This window comes from Anas acuta, chromosome 7, assembly GCF_963932015.1.
Source record: "Anas acuta chromosome 7, bAnaAcu1.1, whole genome shotgun sequence".
NCBI classification, from domain to species: Eukaryota; Metazoa; Chordata; class Aves; order Anseriformes; family Anatidae; genus Anas; species Anas acuta.
The window spans coordinates 15,834,475-15,858,480 of record NC_088985.1 but is presented as its reverse complement, the minus strand read 5'-3'; the positions used below and the strand labels follow the sequence as shown (position 1 = coordinate 15,858,480).

At 38.7% G+C, this 24,006-nt stretch overlaps 1 long non-coding RNA gene across 8 annotated transcripts in view; it reads left to right on the top strand.

Annotated features, from left to right (window-relative positions):
* Positions 1-24,006, top strand: part of LOC137859567 (uncharacterized) — a 200,168-nt gene that overhangs the window by 159,958 nt on the left and 16,204 nt on the right. For 5 of the 8 annotated variants that reach the window (XR_011098383.1, XR_011098386.1, XR_011098381.1 and 2 more), the window contains 6 exons: positions 6,152-6,544; positions 6,991-7,632; positions 8,165-8,254; positions 15,412-15,554; positions 22,468-22,584; positions 22,698-23,360. This is a non-coding gene — a long non-coding RNA (uncharacterized lncRNA). The remainder of the gene's footprint in view (positions 1-6,151; positions 6,545-6,990; positions 7,633-8,164; positions 8,255-15,411; positions 15,555-22,467; positions 22,585-22,697; positions 23,361-24,006) is intronic. The other 3 variants (XR_011098380.1, XR_011098384.1, XR_011098385.1) reach the window with 3 other exon arrangements.

Here is a 24,006-nt window from a genome sequence, read left to right as displayed (position 1 = left end):
CAAAGTCTCCTTGCCTGAGAAATGATTTGTCATGTGATTGCTGGGAAGAAAAAGGCCCTGACTTTTTCTGCCCTATAGCCATGCCCCTGGCAGGACAAAGAAGCCTTATGTAGTTGAGAATATATTGCATTTACATTGTTTCACTTTCTTTACAATGGCAGGTTAATCTACACTTTAGCATAAGGAAGACTGTGATCCATTCTAGGTCACCATTCAACCCGACACTAAACAGCATCTGATTTTTTTTTTTAATTACTTTTTTTTTTTTAACTGCCTAAGAAAGGTGCTAGTTTGATAGTCTGTAATACTGATGTCTTTGTGCTCATCCATGGCACAGCCCTGCTCATGCAGCAGCAGAGAAGGCGCCTTCTGCCAATGTGCCTCCACCCTGGCCTGTAGTGGAGGAGAGGTAACTCTGCTTCCCATGCTTCATTTAATTCTTGGCTCTGTCTGCTGAGAATGGCAATGGAGTTGCCAGTTGTGGCATGCACATTTATTGCTGGGATGTGAGCCAGAACCACCAATCCATTTTGCATAGACGCTGAACAGCAATGGTAAATACTTGTTCATTACTATCCCAAGCCGGATTTGAACTGAAGGTTTGGAGGTGAAAGACTCTGTCTCCCATTCCTTAATCCCCTTAACATTTCAGTCTGCCTTATAAAACTTTTTAGAAACAAATCTAAACCTTGTGTATAAAATGAAATCCAGGAGAGAAAAGAAAATCCAGGGTGAAGCTTGAGTCTGTTTTCTTCTTCAGCAAGCTTCTTTGCTAGTAGTGACCCTGGAAAATTGTTCTCTGATTATTCTCTTGAGAGATTACTCTAATTTTTTTGCTGCTGTAGATGGCCATATGATCAATTGTCATCAGTCAGTGCTTGATGATGGGTCATTACTTACTAGTGCATACTTGGGGAAAAAAACACATGCGACTTCCATTAGGAGGCAGAGTGCACCTACATCAAATATGAAGTGTACAGTAAGTTCTCATTAATAATGTTTCAAGACTGTCCTCCTAAAGTTCTTAGTACAGAAGCTGCCTTCACAGTGGAAGAATTGAAACTAAGACAGATTTGCAGCTTACAGTCAGGAAAATGATTTTCCCCATAAGTAAAAACTGCATTTTTACATGAGTATTTCAGTAACAGAAATTGTATTCAGAAATGTAGAGATCATTCTCTTCTGTTCTTCGCTTCATCACCCCCTAACTTCAGAGAGTTTTTGCATTTTAATTAATTTATTTAATTAAATGAAGTTATAGCAAGTGTAAATGTTCCCTTCTTATTCCATTTCGAAGTTAACAGTTAATGTATGACACCATGGAAAATGCTACCTTCTTATGGGTACAGTATTGGTCAGGAAATCTGATTGTCTTCAAGAATGTAGAGAATTATTTTAGTGATTTAAAAAAAAAAAAATCGTATTTTTAATCATCATAGCAGCAATTCAAATCAAACAGACCTTCAACTGAATAAACAACTGAGAATTAAACAATGTAAAGCAAGCACAGTCCTGCTATGCAAGTCCTTTAGAAGGAATTCTGCAAGGACAGCCTCTTTCCTATAAAGGTCAAGATCATTTCTGTCTAAATTATATGGGTTTTCTTTTGGGCTCTCAAAGTGAAATCTGGTAGACTAAGAGGAATAAAATCAGAAAGAGGTGAAATTGGAAGATGTAGGATTTTTTTGGTCCCTGTATATGGAAGGCATTGGAATATGTAGAGATAGGATTGGATGAAATTCTGTACAACCTAGTCGCATCGCTGTGTGTTCCATCTGGAGCATACTGCTGTAAATAAATATATCCATTTGTATGTCTAAAAACTGAGATGCTCTGTGAGTAGGATTGGTTTCCATGCTTCCTCTCCTCCCCTAAGTCTGTGTGTGGAAGACCTCTTAAGAAAAAGCCTGAGGGGAAGCAAGGAAAAAGGCATGTTCATCTTATCACCTACTGCTGGTTGATCACTTCTGCATAAGCTCCCACTAGGGGCATTGGTGTTAAATCACAAGTTCTTACACAACAAGTAACTGACTGTGACTTTTCTTTTTTTATTTAATTTATTTATTTATTTATTTATTTAATTTATTTAATGTGACACTCCATGTAAAAATGTACAGATTACTGGAATGACTACATTTAAAATGGCTATCAGACCACTTATTTTTAGTCAGTACAAAGTCAGCGTTGAAGTTCTTTAGACATAGTAGGGAGCTCATCCCTCATGTTGTCTGCATTTGTGCAGGCAGGACCAAGCTACAGTGTAGAGAGAAGCCTGCTATTCACAAGCTTTAAACTAGCTAGCTTGGTTGACGTAAGTTGTTAAGCTGTGACAGCGAGTCCTCACCCAAGATCCTTCTGAAGGCTGTACTGCTCTTAGTATTTGAGTTGGTTCATTTAGGCTGCTCAGGGTATGTTTCCACCTCTGGATTACAGTGGAAGTTACTGCAGTGAATCACAACTGCAAACAGTTTGCTGAAGCATTTATCAGCTGAGCTTTGGCCTGCTTCCTGATCACAAATTGGCCCTGGATGGCTATGTGTAATAAGCTATTTAACACTGGAATGTACTTTCTGGACAAGTTTTGGGAAAAGATCTCTTTGGGACAGACACTGGTCTCTGCACCTTCCAGCTTAAAGCACTATGATCACTCATGTATTTTTCTTATGTTGTATGGTTTTAGATGGGGAATTTTATAGAGGAAGTTGGAGTCACAATCTAGTTGAAATGCAGGGGAGAGCTCTGTACCTCCTTACCTTATGTTTATTATAGAATTGTAGGTAAAAGCCCTTTGCAAATTGCTCAGTTTGTAGTCATTTAAGGCTAAATAAATGCCAGGGGGAGTTAGCAAGAATTCTCAAGATGGTCAGAGCTGATGTCCACTGAAAGTCAATAGGATTGAGGCTCTTTTTTTGTCCCCTCCAGTCACTACATTGATTCTTTGGACACTGGCATGTATCTGTAAATCTCATTCCCTGGTATTCATGGTGTGCTTCTACTACAAATTAACATCACCACCCCATTGCCTAGTTCCAACTAAAGCAAAACTGAGGTGTTACCAATGTGTAGCCCTCTCTGGCACCATCTAGTGACTCCAGAACTGGGCTTCCAACCACTGCTCCGTTCCCATTGGAAAACAAGATGTGTTTTCCTTTGGCAATAGCTTAAAATGCAGTTCAGTGCAGATGTTGCTCTCATGAAATTAACTCACCTTAGAGCAACGGTTGCAAAGTCTTTTGGGAGAAAGCTTTGTAGTATGGCTCTTGTACTAACAGTTTAGATTCGTAATTCAAGGTGCAAAACTGCCAAAGCACATAAAAAATAATGTGAAGATCTTGTTATAGATATTTTGTTACAGTAAGAATCAAGCATGAGTATGTGTGTGTGTGTCTGTGTCTGTTTTAAGACTGTCAGAGTCTTTGAGCATCTTTTCTAGTCCTAATAAAATAGCTGAGAATGAAATGAGCATACTTAAATTATAGAATGATTCAGGGCATCATGTTGTTAATAATGTAGAGAAATGAGATATAAAAGCTTTTACTCAAGCATACCCTAAAGCAAATTTAAGTAGAGCACACAGCTATGATGCTGATTGTTTTCACAGGTGTTGGCACCATATGAATTAAATGAAGAAAAAAAATGGTGAAACATTTATGACTCATTAGAATTATGTGGTTTTCTATCCTGTCCTAACAACTGAAAAAAGGTGTAATTTACATTTGCAGCCAAATGGCGTGAAGTAACATTATACTTTACCGACATGAAAAGAGGAGACTTCCAGATGACTACTATTCTGAACTTCTCTGGTTCTCAAATCCTGGATTTTCAGTTTTTCATGTGGACTTTTGAGAGCTAAAATTATTGCTCCATTAAAAAAAAAAAAAAAATAGGATAACTTTGAATCTATAGAACATGTGGTTTCAAGGAGCTAAGTGTCATTCACTATATATAACACCTTTACAATCAGAATATTTCCCCTTTTCATCAAAGAATACACTTGATAGATTCAAAGAGAGACACATCTGTGTTGGCTTTTTGATAAATAAGTCTGCATCCTCCTTTTCTTCTCTTCTTTTCAGAGTTTAATTTTTTTTTTTTTCTATCAGAATTGTTTTGTTGTAGATTTTAAATATTTACATGAAGGAGGTCTCCTGACAGGCTGATCTATAGCAGGAAAGCAACAAATAAACAAATCCATGTCTACAGTATTTTAGATTCTGGTTTCCTGAGCTGCTAAGTGTTTATTTTCCTATTGTAAAAACCTGCATTGAAATACATTCAAAATGGAGTTCACATGGCAGCTTTCATGCAACATCTAATGTTTTAACAAAGTCATAATATAAGCCTCAGCTTCCCATACACTGCATAGTTGGCTAAGAAAGAAAGCAGCTGATTTATCAGAGCCTCTGTGCTGTAGATGAGTCTTCAGAAAAAGAACATGTCGTACTTTGCAACTGAGACTTTTTTGCAAACACCTAATAAACCAGAAAAAGAAAGTTTTACTGGGCTTCATGAGCACATTTTTCTCCTCTCACCAGAGCACCAAACTCAGTTGGTAATCCTACATTCATTTATTTCATCCTCCCCTGAAATTTCTCATAGCACAAACTCAGTCAATTCTGGCTGGCTAATTTGCATCTCATGGCCTGCAGTATCTCTTTAGGAGGTGAACTATTAAAAATACATTAGCCTGGTGTGGATGGTAATGGGCCAAATGCTGCTGGTTTTGAAGGCAATCTGGGAAGCCTCATGCTCTCTCTGACTTGATAGCTGTGTAAGTAAGTTGTTTGTTTTTGCTGTCCTTGGACTTTAAAAGTTCTAGCAGCAGATGTAGGTGAGGTGATTGTTCTTCTGAAAATCTGGATTGAGAAAATGCACTTCTCTTCCTTTCCAAGCTTGCACTAATCTTTAACGTTACCCTTATTTCTGTTCTGCCAGAACTGTGTCCTATTAGCATCCAAAAATGTTACACATAACTTTGGCTTGCTTACAGAAGATGATCCAACCACTAACATTTGCCTTCTGTAGCTGAACGCTGAAAGAAAAAATAATCCACATTTGAAATGTGAGACTTTGCTGCTGTCAGTTTCTGGAACTGATTATTAGGGCTGTGATTTTTATCTACTCACTTGTACAGTAATTAAAAGCAATTCCCTCATCAGTTATCATCCTGCAAAGCCAGCTTTTAAGCAGTGCTTGATGTACAGTTTATTAACCTAAGCCCACGTTGAAGGAAAGGTGACATAGTTTAAAAAGTAAGAATGAACACATCTGCTCAGAAACAAAGAGCTGAATGCAAAATAGATACTTACTGTTAAACTAGCAAAATGGCTATGTGATTTTAATTGGCAGAGTAGGAGTAATCACCTGGCTTGGGCTGGGTATACACCTTCATTCTGTCCACTCCCATATGTCTTTTTTACATGGATTATTTTCTGTAGATGTATCCTGTCATGATGGAATAGTTGGTTAAAGACTTGAGCAGGAAATCAGGGATTCAATTACTGTGGCTTGCTGAAGAGGAAGCTCTATTCAGCTGCCTGACAACTAGTGCCACACCTTCTAGCAGGTATTGATGAGCACAAATGCCTATCAGTGTCAGTTCTGAAATCAGGATGTTTAATGTTACCTGAATACTGGGCCTCTAGCCACCAATGTTGTAGCTGAAGACATCTTGATTGTGGGAAAGAGGTGTCAAATAATAGGCAATTAAATGTTATGATACTTAGCTGTGATAACTCTTCTGGGTGGGTGCTAGAGACAAAACATTAGGCTGAACGGAGACAAACTTTAAGTGAGCTATAGATATGTTACGTTGGTCATTTCTGGGCTACTGAGAACAGGGTGGAAATGCCCCCGCCAAAGCAAGTGTAGGATGTTCAGTACTTTTTAATGTAATGCATGAACCTGTCACAGTCCTTTAAGGAAATGCTACTGTAAATGTTATCTTGTGAGAATGCTCAAAGTTTAGGAAATACAGGCCTTTAAAGACGAAGATTGAAAGTGGAACACAGGTCTCTGAAGTACAACATGCCTGCAGAGCATCTAAAACACTGATGTGGGGGTGCTTGAGAAAGGGGGATAAAAACAACTCTGGTGCAAATATGCAGAGGGAGGCAAAAAAAATACTGAAATACTGTCTTTGCTCTTTCAGATGGAGCTGCTCAAAGCAGTCCAAAAGAGCAACAGGGTGTGTGACGGGCAGTAAAGTGATTTGCAACCAATAGCCCGCAAGAGAGCAAGGAGTAAGTGCCACAGGAGCTTGTGCCCACCCCCAGCCCCACTAGGAAGTGAATGAAGAACTGCATGGATCTTGTTTTAAATGGAACTGAACGGTAATCCCAGGAGATTTAAGTGCTGAGATCATGCAATGGATACATATTTCACACCTGGGGATAGAGACATGCCTGAGATGAGCCAGGAAATGTATCTACAGGCCAGGCATGAATACCCAGTTGAAAGCATACATGGAACACTGAAAGCTGTGTAAAGAATATAGTGATTGACAAGAAACGCCTCATGAAATCCCAGCCCAGCCCTGGAAAAGGTCAGAACAGACTTGTTTCTAATGAAAGAAACTTTATGGCCACGGTAGATTACTAACCCAGTTTCTGGAAGATGCACAGACAAGAACGGTGATCAGAAAATGGAAGGCACAGGTTTCGAGATATGATACTCACTGGGACCAAGTGAGAGGGTCCTGGTACCTCTCATTTAGGATTTTGAATACTTCAGTGCATTTAAAAACTTCTGCATAATAAGATTTATGTCCCTTTAAATACAAAACAGAATAGGAAGATTGTATCTGTCTTAAAGGCAGCCAAACAAAAGGTGGCAATGTTAGAGAGATAAGAAGGAGGGTTGTCCTGTTTGGTTTGAACCTCATAAATGCTAAATATTTCCACGGTTTAGATAGTGACATGTATTCAGAGTTTAAGAAAGTATGTCTTCTGAAGCTTGCAGCAAAAATGATTTATTTTTTTTTCTTTACAGCTATTGGGAAACCAAACACAAAGAGCCTAAAACCCAGAAGCTACTGTATGCAGGCAGGTGTATATGAAATTTACCCTGAAGTTACTATGAAAGATAAGAGCACCAAAAAAAGTCATTGGGTACAGACGTGAGAGGAGTAAAACAAGCAGGAATAGTGAAACCTGAGAGACTACACTGTAACTGGAATCAAAGATAGCAGCAAGTGATCATAGTCAGACTAACGTGCCCAACACAAAAAGGATGTGAAGTCTGTGATCAGCACAGAAGATCAATACAACCTATCCTCTCAAGAGCCCTCAATAATGACCAAAATCAGGGAAGTTAAGCAGTGTGGAAAGAACTTGGTTGCTTCATCGTTGGCATCCAGTGTTGTTTTAGCTATTACAACATAGTCTGTCTGGCATCCATTTGCCACCTCGGTAGAGTGTCAATCTGCTTTAGGTCCTGCGTCATACCTGCTATTCCTGTACAGATGTCTTGGATACCTTAAGGTCTCTCAAATGGCACTGGGCACTGAGCATGAGCAGAGGAATCCTGTCACTTGCCTTATGAAGCATCATGCTCTTGAAGGGCCACAACAGTGTGGTAATGGCTACAGACCAGTGTGGCAGCACTGAGTAAGCTGAAGAAATCTTTAAATGGGTAAGTCTGTGCAATAATTATCTTCAGCTTTGGCTTTTCAAGGCCAGCTGTGGGCCCAGTCCTGCAACTTCTTACTTTGGCCAAGAGTGAATCTCCTGAGGGGAGCTTTAATTCCCAGAGCAGATGGAAGCTGTCAGGTTCACAGTCAGAAGTGATGGAAAGGGATAGTGTGTAACAGCTCCCTCTGGACAAGAGAGACTGGGGGAGACAGGTGGGTCTCTCCAGCCAAAGAGAGGATATCAGAGATAAGGATGCTTTAGAAAGGTGGTTTAACAGGCAATGAGGTGTCTATGTAAAATACCCAGAGGAGAAAGCAATTAAAAGAACCGTAGTTGATTAAAAAAAAAAAAAAAAAAAAAAAAAAAAAAGACTTGAAGAAAATAGAGTTAGTCTGAGAATGAGCTTAATCAACAAGGTGCCCTTGAAGTTTATCAGACCACCTAGAGGTGCAATATCCTAGACAAGCAACAAGTTCTGAGAAATACCCTTCATCTAATCTTTTTTTTATTATTATTATTTTTCCCTACCCTAGAAAGACTGAAGTGTTTTGGTTTGGTTGGAAAACTGAACTAGCTTGCCAGAGGGAAAGCAAAGGAAACCAGAACATTTTCCCAAAGAGAAGGTAAGGCCCAGCCACACCTTGCAACATCAAATCTTTAATCATGTACCTGCCTGCATAGCAGCAGCAATATTCAGTGTTTCTGTAACATCATTCATGCAAGCATTTCAAAGCACTTCATAAGCACTAATTAATCAAACCTCACAAACACTCAGCAAGCAGCAACTTTGCCCACCAATGAAGTGTAATCACTTCTAAAATGGAATATGATGGCAGTTTGATATCGCATAACGTGACGCAACAGGTCAAGGCAAGTAGAGCAGGAGCAATTGAGGGCACTTGGGAAGTACCCATCCTTAAACAGTTTTGCAGATACAGTGCTTCTTTTACGTTAGATATGCTTTGTTGGAGGTATTAGCTAAAAATATTTCTTGTGAAAAAGCAGTTTTTGCATTTCAACCAAAAGAACAATTTAAAATATGTTTTTAAATTCCTAGTACAGTTCTTTATGCTAAAGGCAAATATCTGCACTTTGTAGGGACAATCCATCAAAATACTCTGCTGTCATTGTTGTTTCCATCTCACTAGCCAGTGGTACTTCAGTCCTAGACATGAAATAAAATACTCCTGTGTGGCTCTTGATGCCCAGGCTTTGCCAATGGCAGTTTCTTGGAGGAAGAAGGAGACTGCAAGCTCTAGCTTCGGTTCTGCTAAATTTTCAGGGACCACCTGGCACCGTTTCTTTTAGTACTTTACCCCTGGATGTTTCTTAAAGCCCTGATCCCCAGCCACAAACCCTGCTCCAGTGCAGAAGCCATAGGATCTAAATCAGGGCCTTCTCTTGGCTCAGTTAAAGCTGTCAAGCATTCCAGTTGACTCCGATGGGAGAAAGAGTGGGCCAGCCTAGTTTCTTTATATTTCTGCCAATCCAGTCTTGAGGGGTGGACTAATTCAGATGTGTGTATGTTGCTAATATTTTGATTGCATGTCTTCCCAATTAAACATATGCTGAGGAACGTTGGCCTTTTCCTGTCTATAGGCAAAACATCCCTGTAGTTTAGGTCTCCTGTCCCATCACTTCTCATCTTCTTTAGAAGCAAATGGGACATGGATTTTATTTTATTTTTTTTGACATCACACAATAAAATTATATTTTCCTTGTGTAAAACAATGTGCAAACCATTAAGTAGAATAATGAAATGCTGGAAGTTAAAACAATAAGCTTGGATGATTTAAACCTTGCTACATTTTAAAGGAGCAATATGTTTGCAAGAATGAATTGGTCTTTTGGGCTGAATAAATAGTACAGATATCCAGCCCTCTTTGGAAAGAACAAGTAATACCTAGGAGCATAATTTAAACCAGTGTTGTAATTAGCTGGTCATTTCACGTTACTAGAGTTTTTGTCTTGTTGTTTGGCTTTACAAATGACCCATATAGTCTTCTTTTAATTATATATGATACTTAAAAAAAAAAATACCACTAAACACAAAAACCGAAAACACACACACATACACTAACTATGTTTGCATGAGAATCTTTCCTTTGGCAGAATATTTAACAGTAAATTATTTAGATGGATTATGTGGCACATTCTCCATTAATAAGTCTTTGCAAGCTTATTTAAAAGCCCAAGGTCTAGGATCTCCTCTAACCATACCTTCAGGATATCATAATTCTCCCTGACTTCACTTCCTGAACACTGAAGCAACACTGTATTTTAAGTCAAAACTCATCGCACCATACATCTAACAGATAAATAATGGGCATTACTGTGAATGGAAAAAGATGGCTTTGTTCCTGCTCATGGTAGAAACTGTAGAAGTAGAAATTCTTTAACAGAAATTCAGTCAAATTCTTGCAGGACTTCTTTCAGAAGCTAGGAGGACTAGAGTTTTCCTTGGGATTTTTTTTCTCCCAGTAGCACAGGGAGTTAAAATATTCCTGACTTTTGCACTGGGTCACCCCCATACCAAGGCAATATTGAGATGGAAATCAGAGCTGTCTTAAGGCTGCTCCTGGTTACCATCACCTTCTTAAAGTCTCCAAGAAATGATTTCAGTTCCCTAGGATCAGAGAGAGACAGATGTTCCGTACCAGTTTCCTTATAAGTTCACCTGTAGTGGATTAGTAAATAATACATTGTTAGAGGAAGGCATTGCAAAGCTATCACACAAGGGTTTGTGTCTTTTGTTTGTTTGCTTGTTTGTTTTTCAAATCTAGCATTCTCCTGACAGTGTAGGTACTTGGTAATTGACTTTTTCCCTGTTTCATTCTAGCTGATTGCTGAAAAGAAGCTACAGGAGGTCAGCATCTGGCCCCAAATTTGAGTTGTATGCAATAGAGTGAGGATTCTTCAGTTTTAATATTAATATCAGCGTTAACAGCAGCATGCCTTCTAATGCAACACCTCAGTGAGGGACAGTCTGGATTGCGAATCATGATACTGTATTGTGAAATTTTGGCTAAAGTTGGTGTTGTGTGAGAGGCATTCTGAATGCAGATTTTGGCCCTCTAACAAGCCCATTGCCACCAACCTAAAAATTAAGAAAATACTTTTTCATATATGGACTTTTTTTTTTTTTTTTGTCTCCTGGCTTTACAACTTCAATTTACACTAATTATAGATTATTTGTAATAGTAAAAGTAAATAAATAATTAAAATAACAACCAAACAAAAAAACCCACTGTCATCTATATTCATACTCATACACTAGAAATTAGAAGTTGAGGGTGAGAACTGAAAAATTCAGTCTTGGATGTTGAGAAAGAGTCAGACCTGCTGTCTCCCCTTGAAGTCACCTAGGTGAGGCTTTTTGACATAATGGAAGCATCAATGAACTGCTCGTGATTAAATGTTTGACAGGTTGACACTATCCCCCTGAACAGGAAGACTGGGGTTGAAAGAAAATTTTAATACAAACAGAATTTCATTAATACCACAGTTTGCTGTAATGGGGGTCTTTTCTTTTCCCCCACCATTATTTTTGCTTAGATGGTGTCATTACCTTTTAAAGGGGAAAGACACTATGGTTAAGCTTTGTCTCAGAAACAATGTCATACTAATGGAATGGGAGCTTTCAAGTAAAATCTGAAACAAGCATGGAGCAGTTCTGATTCTCCAGGCACAAACAAAACCAGTTTTAATAGGGTGGTTCCTTTAAATGCAGGCTCTATTCATTGAGCCAACATTTATTTTGTAGAGAGAGTGCAGAAATTCATTAAACAATATAAAATAATCAATATAAATAGAGTATCAGAATGGTCTTACATCTCCAAATCCAAAAATATAGCCTCACTTTGCTTTATTTACCTTCTGAGAGCTTTTTTTCAAATGTGGTAACTGTTAGACTCTATCTGCTCTGTTCAGTGTTAGGGCTGTCATGATGAAAGTGCATAAACAATATAAATAATAGTTGTTGGCACATGAAAGGAACTCCGAGTGGATTGTTCTTTTGGAATCTAACTGTCAGGGCTTTTGTTTGACTCTGTTTTTTTATTATTATTATTTTTCATGTTTAATCCAAAAATTCTTAGAATCTTAAATTGATTATTTGAAAACCCATCATTCTTTTAATATTTACATTAGAATTTAATATTTATAGCTTGATGCCAGGCAATTCTTATACAATTTAGTAAATATTTATTAAATCAGACTTGTTTTTTTAAGACTTACAGTTTTGTAACTACTCCCTAGCACTAATACCCTTTGAAGCAGAATGTCAGCCTGCGCAAGTCAGTTTCTATATTGTCTTTCCATTTCTTGTCTGCGTTGATCCTTCTTGACTTCTTTTCACTGCTGAATAGTTAAATAGCTTAATCTCTTTCTGATCCTTGATATTATCAGGTTATATAACCTCCCACTCCATTCCCACTCATCATCTCTGAAATGTAATATTTGCACGTGGAATTTTGACTTCTCATTTGCGATTTGGAGCGGTCTTTAAAACATTGCTTGAACCCACAACAACTCTCCTCGTGATGCATTTTTAATTTCTCATTTGCAAGCAAGTAAACTGACTTACTGAGAGCTTACAGTCAACATTCTTCTGATACCATTTAATTGCAAGTGTTCAGCTTTTATATGCACAGCTTGAGACATTTACCACCTTACTTGCAGACTCATACAAACTCTTTTTGAAAATGAGAAGTGTGGAAGTACTGACTCACAGTGAAAAGCAGACCATATGCATCTTCTCAGTTTGGAAACCTAAAACTGAGCCATCTAAATCAATGAACGTGATAGAACGTTATAAACAGCTTACCCAGTCACCAACAGAGCTAGTAATAGAACTTGGGCATCTGCTTCACATTTTCTTGTTCTCCTGCTATGCCGTTCTCCACTCCTTAAATTTGTCCATCAGTGACAAATTAAGTACAAGTGGACACTTGAGGGATATGGGCAAAAGAATGTTGAAAACAAAGCAATTCAGAAGGTTTTATCCTTTCTATCCAAGTCAATGGCAGGTGTTCTACATCCTATTACAGCCCTGATAGTGAGTTACGTTGCGTCATTTCTGCACACTTGCTTTCAGACTGGATGAATAAATGTCAGTTCAGATAGCAGATATCCAGTCCAAATGATCCACAGTTGGATGGCAGCAGGTGAACAGAGGAATTTCCAGTGCAGGAGCCTATCCTAGCACTCCACACATGGAAGACTGCAGATATTCCAGGTCTTGGTAACGGAAAGAAGCAGATATAAACTAGGAAATATTTTCCTGTGATTTTATAGTACATTCATGATTGATTATGAGCCTGTACATGATGGAGAAGAGAGCTTTTCAGAATAAATATAAACAGTTCTGATTATACATCTTCCCTCTTATTGACACAAATGGGCAATAGACAACGTGCTATAAGCAAAAAAATGTTTCACTACATTAGGAACCATTTCTTTGCTAAAACACCCATGAAATCAGCCTCTTGACATATTCCCCAGCAAGTTAATCTGATTGTGATTGGCTCTGAGTGAAATGGAAATGAGAAAATTCCAATAAGCATGTGAACATACAAACTGATTTTCAACCCATTTTAAACACAGGTTGGCTGAAGACATTACTTGTATAGACGAGTAAGTGAAAGGATGAAGTGCATCTGAATGTAAAAGCCAAAATCAATTTGATTTTAAATGATTTTCAACTGATTTTAAAAAGCAATGGTGTGGAACTTATGTGTAAGGTTAAAAGACTTCAATTTTATTCCCTTCAAACTAAAACAAGCTTATTTTTTCTCCTGTATTCAGTTTATTATTTTTTTTATTCCACTACTGTTTTCAGGAGCCTGTATGTCACTTTACCAGTTTTAGTCAGGATTATTGGACCAACAATGCAAAATATTTCTATACACTGAACTGAACAGCAGATGGGACTCCATGAATATTATATTATTCATGGCTATTGAATTAGAGATGCCCTAAAAACAAAATATCTAGTCTGCTGTGGTAGTGCCTCAGTTATGACCTTTATTCTAGCTGCAGGTTTATTTTAGCTAAATTCATTGAGAAACCCAACAGAGTGATCAAAATCCTTCATGAAAATAGCAAGAGCTTTTCCTGTTGAATTCAGTAGGCTGCTGGTCAGGCTGTGTTTACTATTCACTGAGCAAAATGGTTTTGTGATACAAGTTCCATAATAAGCCTGGATAAATTTGGATTCATTTTTTTTCTTTATTTTGCCCAATCTTGGGCAAAAATTGTTCTCTCTTAGCTTCTGTTTTCTAAACTACAAAGTGATAGTAATATATATATATATATATTTTCATATTTTGTTACCTGTCAATTTTGATTTTAATATTATTGGTGAGGGGATTGATTTTTATTGCATGTGGACCCAGCAGCAACTCCTGCTATCCATTTTGAAAAGTGAGTTATAGCTTCCTGTGGGACTTGCAATATGGTGGTGCTGGAATTCCAGAAGTATTTTGATCAATCCATGTTGAATGAGAGATGCTACGGTTCCTCAGATTGGATGGACAGTGCCTAACTTGTGAATTCAAACTGTCCTAAGCATTTGCTGCTTATGCTTTGGAAAATGCGTCTTGATACAGGTATGAAAACAACCCACAGTTGTGGTCAAACACAGGCTTAAATTCTGTAGAGAGTTAATTCTACAACATAGCTGTGCAGGATTTAAATGAGTTTAAATTAGAACAGCATAGAGCTTGCTGAAATCTTTGCACAAATATCTGTGATTAAGAATGGTGACAAATGTGTCTGTGCTATTAATTGTAGAATCCCATATCATAAAGGATTCTAAAAAAAAAAAAAGAAGAAATAAAAAAAAAAAGAAAAAACAAACCCACAACATAATCCATTTGTCTGGCAGTATTTTAAATGAGGAGTAAACAAGCTAATTTCTGAGCTCCTTTACATCAGTGTAAATTGAAGAAGAATTTTCTTCAGAAATTAGACTGTTTAAATGCCATGAGATCATTTCTATCTTCTCTCTTTCAATATCTCTGTGCATTCCAGTTCTTCTGGCTTCCCACCATGATTTAGTTTTCTGTTTGTATTTATAAGAGGGAGTTTATTGCTGATGTTTGTGCACAGTGTAATTAAAAAGCAGCTTCCTTACTGAAAGCAAGGGCTCTGAGTCAGTTCCTGATATTTAATACATCCCTTATTAAAGCAATATGATAAATCCTATATATGAAAAGAGATTAAGGATAAGGCCTTCAAAAAGAAGAAACATTTAAACATTAGACTTATGTTCATATTTACATATATTTCAGTGGAAGCACCAAAGTTCTCAGCAATTTGAGCCAACCTAGGTATTGAGGGTCTGAAATCTCAGTCAATGCATTTATCTCTTTACTTCCATGTAAAGATTCTTCGTGGTACAATGTGTTGTTTTTTTCAATCTGCATATTTACTCACTGTATCTTTTAGTACTGTTTTACACTGTTCAGTGTTTTTAAAGCTTCTGTCTACACAACAGTAAAACCTTGCTGATGTAAATAGGCTACCTACATGGCCATTCAGCTAAGCCAGTTTCGTTAGTGTAATAGTTACATTAGTACTTACATAATTTCCTTTCTGAAAACATTCAAACTATCCTGAAACAATATTTACTGAGGTGAATTTTCTTAAGAAGATGATGCAAAATCTTCACTTTCTGGAAATGCTCTGAAGATTTTGTGCGTGTATGTTTTTGTGTGTCAAAATAGAGATATTAGTTGGTGAACAGCTATAGATTTTTTACTTTTGTATATCTTCCTAGATTCACAATTGAAAAAAAAAAACAATTTCTGGGACAATGCCGACTGTAAAGTGTGTGACACAAATCTCTGACATGTTCACATCTTGAAAATTATGTGTGTCACTTGTCCTCAACTCAAAAAGACCTTTCAAGATTTAAAAAAGGTAAGGAAATGCCAATTTCTGGAATGGTTCCCATATGAAAAGAGGCTAAGTAGAATGAGCTTAGAAAAGAGGTCTGATGGCTGCGTAATTCCTGTTGGTAGAATCGTAAATTGTATGAAAAAGTATAGGAATCAACTATTCTCTATTTCTTATGCTAACAGTGCTTAAGCAAGTGTCAGTGCTCTCTCTCTCTCTCTCTCTCTCTCACACACACACACACACACACACACACACACACACAAAGCATTAGTAAACTGTGGAACTCATTGCCACAGGATGCCACGAAAGCCAAAGTATAATTAGATTTAGAAAGTAATTATCTGGATTGATGAATGGTAAGCTTGTCTTTTGTAATTAAAAAACAGAATCCTTACTACTGGCAACAAAATTCTTGATACAGCCTCAGCTCAGGAGGTCTCAAAGAGCTGAATTATAGGACATATGCAAAAAAAAAAAAAAAAAAAGAAGAAGAAGTCCTCTGTGTTATGTAATGCTGAAACATTGCTTTTGCAGAAGTTTTTGGTTTTGTGTTTTGTATTTTGCAATGACATTCCATGGAATGTAGGAAAATCTACAGTGGTGTAATGCCATCACAATCACTTTACTAATTTAAACTTATCACATAGGCACACTGCATCAACATCAAATATAGCTTATTTTGTTTCCAAGTACGCTGATAGTGTACTCTCTCTCTCTGGTACACAGCAACTTTATTTCCTGTTCATATTTCATATGCCAGATAGTACCCTGTGTATTCTATAATAATGTAATAATGCATCGAGTACTAAAATAAATGGAGCAAAACCTGATCAAATGTGGAAGATTTTGAACTTAGCTCCCAGTAGCATATGCATGCACCTACATGCAAATGTGAAATAAGGCAAGAATGCCTAACCTGAGGCCTACATACTCACTCCAAAAATACCAGAGTTCAGCCCTGGACTGTATTCATCTTAATAAAGGACTGAAATCCACAAAAAGGCCTGAAGTCCCTGAATTCAAGTCATCCATTTTATGTTGAGAAGCATGTTTGGACCAGTGATGATTTTTTTCCCCCCAAGAGAATCTGCCTATGAAGGATGAGAGTATTAGACATTTGTTTCTTTTTATTGCAAAGTAGTAGCTGGTCTTCAACAGGACGAAAGTTGAATCGCTCTCAGATTGTGCTACCAACCTATTTTGCATATTGCTCTATGGCATTGGCTCAACAAAGCAGAGCCTACAGTTATCCATTACTCTCTTCCCACAGAGCTGGTCTGGATTAGCCAGCCAAGTTGCTGGCTTCTTAGCATTTTGCACAATGCCAGCAGTAATAGTTGGTCCTTGTGAGCAACTCACCTTGACAGAGATGGGTGCATTTTTTAGCAAGCTAGTGTTTATATTAGAGTTTGACTGTTCACCTGCTGAAAGTGCTGACTGAGTCCATGGCTAGAACTCCAAAGGTTTGCAGTGTGTTGCACGTTATTTCAAGAATGGAGGAGAACTCGTTGGTTTTCTTATTATTATTATTGTCCATGCATAAAATTGTATTACCGCAGCATGGACATGCTTTATGGACCAACAGGCTTCCATTGTGCCAGGTGGCTGTGAATGGAGTTGCTGCATGGCATAGTAGAGAATGCAAATGAAGCCATTAAATGGGCATTTTTTGTATTGAATCTTCTAAAGAAAAACAAACAAAAAAACAGCCTTTTCAGGCTGACTCCCTTTTGCCTGGTTCAGGGAACAAGCAACTCTTCCAGTTAGCCCAGCCACACTACTGAAATATTGCTTTCTACTAGCAACAGCAGCAGTAATACACGAGTTGTCTTTAAGCTCGTATCTTTGTGGAGAGGAGCGCTCACTCACCAGAACTCACCAGAAGCTTTCTTGCTTCACCTTCAAGTGCCCCTTTACAGTATGTGAGCACCTGTAGAGCCTAACATTGTCTGCAAGCGCCTGGATAACCAGCAGTGGTGAGTCTGGGGGCTTTGGAAAGTGGAGGAGGGGAAAGTTTGGGTGCATAAATAAGCTGAAAAAATCCTCACTGTCAAATGAAATGTTCCTCTGCTTTATCACCATTATTTTTAGCGAGATTTTGCATTATGGTACCTTGAGTTTTAAATTAAATGTCAAATATAATTTGGCACTACAAAGAATGAATTATGTGACTGCCCTTAGAGAAAATCAGAAGGCTTAGCTCTGTGAGTTAAATTGGTATCTGCCTTATACTGAGCTGATGTGGGCTAATTGATTAGGATCTGACAGGATACCATATTGCAAATTCAGCACAATCTCTCCCATTAAAAAAAATAGACCTAAGGTACCTTTAGGGAAAAGCAAAAAAATCTTATGTGAAACAGAATGAGGAGAGCAAAAGAGTATCTTCAAGGACTGTCTTTTGCACTGATAGTTTAGATTCCCCAGAAGCCCACATTTCTTAAGGGCACAAGATGGATGTTAATGTGCCCCGGGTCACTTTGAAAGCAGATTTGCAATCAGATTTCAGGTTCTTCTGGCCTAATTTTAAAGAAGAGCAAAATATTTTCTCAGATAGCTGACTAAATCTATCTCCGTGAGAACTAAGATGACAAAGTGCCACTTTAGATCATTAAAGGAGGGTAATACATTTTAATCAGCAATTATATGGGGAAGGACAAACCAAAAGCTATAGCAGTGGGTCATTTTAGAAATTCAGTACTCGTGGCCCTCTCCCTTTCAAAACGTATGATGCTATTTCCTGGAAACATTAGTCTTAAAAAACTATTGTCAAGTAAACAAGCCTTGTGTTTCTCACAGCCTTCATGTCTGTGTAGTCTGGGTTTAATTTTCTGTTAAGTATGGGTAGTGTTGGGGGGGGGGGGGGAGGACTAAGTTTGAAGTTCTAATGTAGTCAGGCTGGAATCTGTCACTCAGCTTATTGCATGTTGATGACTCAGTGCAGTTTCAGCTGTAAGCAGACCATGATTTATGGACACCAAGTGAACTCCTGCGGCAAAAACCAGCCATGAGATCAGAGCAGCAATAGGGCCCTTTTTTGGCAGGAGACAGCGCCTGCATTTTTCTCATTCATGCCAAACTGCTTTGCACGGCAATTAGCTCTGTCCTCATTTAGTCTCCAGTCCCAAAGGGTAATGAAAGTCATATATCATCTTCAAGGCTGCTAATTATCCAGCTCAGTTACAGGTAGGCTTTGTAACTGTGAGAAGGGCCTGTCTGCTTGATATTTATTGCTCTTCCAATAAGCAAGCAAAGGAGAAGGGGGGAAAAAACTTTCTTGAAAGCTTGCCCATACCCCTTGCCTCAGATCCTTGACATACCTTCTGCAAATGTGCTAGTCAAAGGGGAAATGTCTTCATTCCACATATCCATTTTTCATGCTGTAACTAAACATTCAGCAAGAACAGAGAGCAAGTGCCTGAAACATGAGAGAACATACATTTGGGGTGAGCTTGTCTCTGGCTGTTTGCTTGTGGAAAGGCAATCCTTTGAATACACAGTCATGAAAACAGGAAGAGCAGTAAGGAAGAATGAGGAAATTCTTTCTCCTCCTCCACTCCTTTCTCCTCCCAGCCCTTCAGCACACACCAGAGCAGCATCTTGGGAAAGCACTGGGTTTAGGGAACCATGATAGTTTTACTGAGGATATGTCAAATGAAACCTTGAACTCTGTATTTGAGCCCTCTCACCATCAGCCCTGAAATACTGTAAAATTCAACTCTCTAAAGAAAGTATGGGACCTGCTCAACTTTCTGTAACAGGTTGGCAATTCCATTTTTGGATGCTGATTATTAACAGAGTCAGGTCTCACTACTTGGACCTATCTTACGCGGTTTGTAATATACTGGCTAAATCCATGTTCTAGGTATCTGAGACCTTAGTATGGTAAGGATTGAACTATTGAACTTCCCAACATTGGATGAAATCCTGCTGTATTTTGAAAAGGCTTTTTTTTTTTTTTTTTTTTTAATTTGCATGTGCACAGTAGACTTGTTACACATCCATGGAGCGACACCACATGAAGTCTGACCAAGGTCCCCATTTGCCACTGAGCCCATTGTCTCAAAAAATTCTTAAGACAGCCTTGTTGTCTAGAAAGGCAACCACCAGGGTAAACGTGTAAAGGGGGAGCTGGGGCAGAAGCAGTCGCTAAAGCTCAGCAAAAAGAGCTTTGGCTGACACCTGCATCTGGAGGTACGGTGGGTAGGAGGAGCAGAGATGCTCATTGTATGTGCACAGTAACAGCAGTATGTGACTATAAGGGCAGAAGGCAGAGAAGATCTGAGCTTTTTGTCATAGCAGAAACATGTTGAGGAGATTATGCTGCCAGGTATATGGCTTTTTGGGTGGGGAGCTGAACTGCAGCACGGTGGGAGTTCTGCAGCCTTTCACAGCTTTGAACTGCAGTGTGGTATTGGGAGGGGCCCAGTACTGCTCTGGTGCCTCTGGGTATCTGCACTTGGTTCATCCAGGCCTGATTTTCATTTCTGTCAGCAGTAGGAAAGCACAAAAAGTGTGGGGGTGTGAAAGAACAGGACAAAGTTTCTTATTCTTACATTGTCTCTTCCTGTTTTCAGTGTTGTATGAAAATGGAGGATCAGTTTTCATGATCAAATGTGATTTTATTTTTCTTTGCACTGTGAACGTCACAGTGTTTTGCAGACACTGTTTTCACCTTCTTCCTGGCCTGGAGGAAGCATTAGGAAGCTGATGGAGATCCAAGTGGTTCAGATATCAAGAGTCAGAGGAGTATTGCGAATGAGTGGGTGTTCATCTGTTGTGTATTGGCAGGTTCCCTTGAGCTGACTGGTGCTCATCTGATTTATACCAGTCCTGGAGCTGCCATGCAAACCTTGGGTTGTCTGTCTGCAGTGTCTTTGCCAATTTTCCAAACCCGTTGACTTAAACTTTCTGTAGTTGCTTTCTACATGCTCTCACCTCAGCTTTCCTGGAAGCAGGTATTCATGCAGCTCTTTCTGACAGCGGTGGGAACTACTCCTGTATGTCCTGCTGCAGAGCAGAGCACTGCGTTCCTGCTTTCCTGTAAGACTTTCTTGCTGAAGCACCATTCTACCCGTGATGATGGGTAGGGCAATGAGTTAGATAGAAGTCGCCAGTCATGATCAGAGTGGTGATCTATCTAATCTGATATCTTGGCACTGATAATGGATAGTGCTAACTGCTGTAGAGGAAGCTGTCCCTTTTCCTCCTATTATTTAATTCCTTCTCTGAGAAGGATTTTAATTACTCTTTTCTCACAATAATAAGATTTTCTGTTTCTAAAAAAAAAAAAAAAAGTTGGTTTGGCACTTTTCATTCTGCAGCTCTATAGATTTTTCTTTTTCCACATCTTGGAGTTTTTCTGCAGTCTCCCCTTGGGAGTTAGCAGAGAGTGAGAGATGCATAACAGGAAGAAACAAATGTTAAAAGCTTAATCCAAATCCTGCTGAAGCTGCTAGTGTATTGCCTTGCCACCATTTGGTTTAGATCTGCTTCCTAAGTCAGCTTCTCATGTAGTACTAATTAGCGTGACACCAATATTAAATATTGTTTTGGAAGTAGTGTTCTCTGAGATGAAGATGAGAAAGTAATGAAAAATGAATGTTTAAGCCTTGCAGTTCTCTGTCCACAAAACCTGCTCTTACACTGTCATTTCACTTGGTTTGATTTTCCTATTTATTGTCCCATCTCTTGAAGCAAACATTTTTCTGTCTTCTATCCATTGCCATTTAGTATTAAGAATGACCATGTTATCATAAAGGCAGGTATCCCAAATTCTTACTCTATCAGTAATGTGATTTGTTGTGCAGCAAATTACATGGGAACTTCTTGGCTTTTTGTTTACTTCTGTCACCAAAAAGGGGTGATACTCAGGGATAGTTTTGTATCAGTCTAAGGCTAATCTGTTTCTAAACTGCTGAAAAGGTGGTGAAAGGGTGAGTGTCTGTCCTCAGCAGCAGCACTCCTCCAGATGTGCAGGCAGCTGCATGGAGAACAGATCTGGGGGACTGCTGAGGTGTGCAACCATGTGTGCTGACACACAGGGTGCAGGAGAGGCAGGCAAGGGGGAGGAAAGGTGGAAAGGAGGGATCTGTCCCTTCAGCAGCATTTCACAGTTCAGCTAGATGAAGCTGGCCATGAAAGCACAACCTTACTGTAGCTGCATCCATACATTCTGTTTAGGGCTCAGTGTGTTTGTTAGGTGGCTTCTTCAGCAGGTGAAAATAAAATAAAATTATATAGGAAAGGGGCAGCATAATATAATATTTCGATAATATGGAAAAGGGCAGCATAATAAAGCCTTGCTGCGTGGACCCCTACACAGGATTCGGCTACTGAGTCCCTAACTACAGCAAATTAAAATTAAAAATAATAACATAAAATATAAAATAATGCTGCTTTTAAAATCTTTCACTCATGAGGCAGCTTTACTCTTTCCTTCCTAATGAAACTGAAAAAAAAAAAAAAAAGGAATATAGGGAAATTCCATAATTCCATTTGTAGCAGTTGAATTATGGATCTTCAGAATGATTCCTGCGCATGAGTTGATTACACTGCCACAGGAGCCTTGTTCTGTTCATTCCTTGTGGGAAGCAGTTGTGGTAAGCCTCTGTGTTCAACAGTTTGGACTGTAGGGCAACTCCAAACAGCTCCTGGGGAATTATTCAGCATTGTCTGAAAATTCACTCAGATGTTCAAAAACTTCAAAATGTTCAAAAGATGTTCAAAAGTAAAATCTCTCTGTGTATAAAGTTGGCAGCAAGGATACGTGTGATAAGTAAAAATAAAGCAAAACAGAGGTCTGACGTGTGAGGTACAGGTTGGAGCAGGACGTGGTAGGATTGATTTCTTCTTATGACCAAGAGGATTTTTTTCTTTTTTAACGTATATTTATGTGCTCAACAGTAAATACATTGCTTCTCTTCTGTGACAGAAAACCATCACAAATTTGATCAGCCCCAACAGGGAAGGCACCAAACATCTTGTCTGGTAAATGTTAAGCTCACTGTCAGGAGCCACCAGATCTTTGGCATATACACATGGGGAAGGGGTGAGTAAGTTTGTTTTATTCAATCTCTTCATATATATTCTGCTCTGTATATGTTCTTGTAATATGGTCATCTCTCTAATTAATCATCTATGTGTCATTCCATTTTATGTCAGAGCAAGCAAGGTCAAAGAGATGCACTATGTGCACAGAGCAGAAGAGGCTGTTTTGCAGTCTTATTTAGCTCTTTCGGATGATTGTTCTTCATTTCATAATGAAGTCATGAACAGCCCACAGGAGATCCCACCTCTTGTACAGATGAACTCTAGCCTTGTTATGGAGAGCCCTGTAGGGACAGAGGGCCATAACTGGTAACTGTGATCCTCATCCTATCTTTATGTGTAAGTATGCTGGGAAGAGAAAATAAGGAACGATCCTGGTTTGAAATTTTATGAAAAGTCATTGCAGGCAGCACAGAACAAAGGTAGCTTGCTAACAGTACAACTGTGGAAATGCACAGACGTTCCTTTTCATGGGAACCAGCTCACTTTGTGAGCTTCCATGAGCAATACACAGTAGCTGGCTAGAGCCAGTGAATTAAACGTGGGTTTCCTTTATGTTGATTTCTTACTAGTTTGCCTTCAAGAGGATAATGGAAGGTTTTTTCTCAAATGAGATACAGTGCATCTCAGGCAGGGCATGGTACCTCTTGTTTGTGATTACTTTTTTGGCCCAAAGGAGTCAAAGTTACCATCCCTGGGCTCTTCTACTGCAACACAGAAAGCGTCCTGGTGCCTCCGTGTCTTTCCTGCTTTGGGAACACTGGCAGATTGATGATGGTGAGTGATGGCCAGATGTGTTTGTGCTGTTTGAGAAAGTTTCCTGAATATGTAAAACATAGGGTATTATTTCACGATTGCTGTTCTGTTTTTCTTGGACTGTTTGAGGCTACTTCTATCAAGAGTCATAGGCATTCTGTAGCTGGTAACACCACAAAAGTAAGTGTAGCCATATGTAATTTTTACCTAATTGTGTCTCTAGGATATATCTCCACACAATTAATTAACCTGTTTATTGAGCAACAGGGAAAATGTTTTATTTACTAATATAGTAAACAAATTACCAACATACCTATGCTATGTGAAACATCAGTTATAGTGTTTGTTTCCACATTCAAAAATTATCACATTGAGTATGTATATTCAGAAGCAATCCTTTTATTCCTATCTTACTTTATACAGCTGAACTCATATTTATATTGCTTTCAGTCTCCAAGCCCAAGCCAAAGGCAACCACACAGTTGTCCTCACTCGAACCAAAACACAAGTCCATTGCTGTATGTGTTTAGTCTAGGCTATTTCAATATCTTGTTAAGAAACAGACAAGCAAGGGAATACCTCTAGTTCACTCTTCACGCAGTCCAATAAAATCATGTCATAGCTTTGGCCTGGCTGCTATAGGACCAGAGACAGGACAATTCATTAG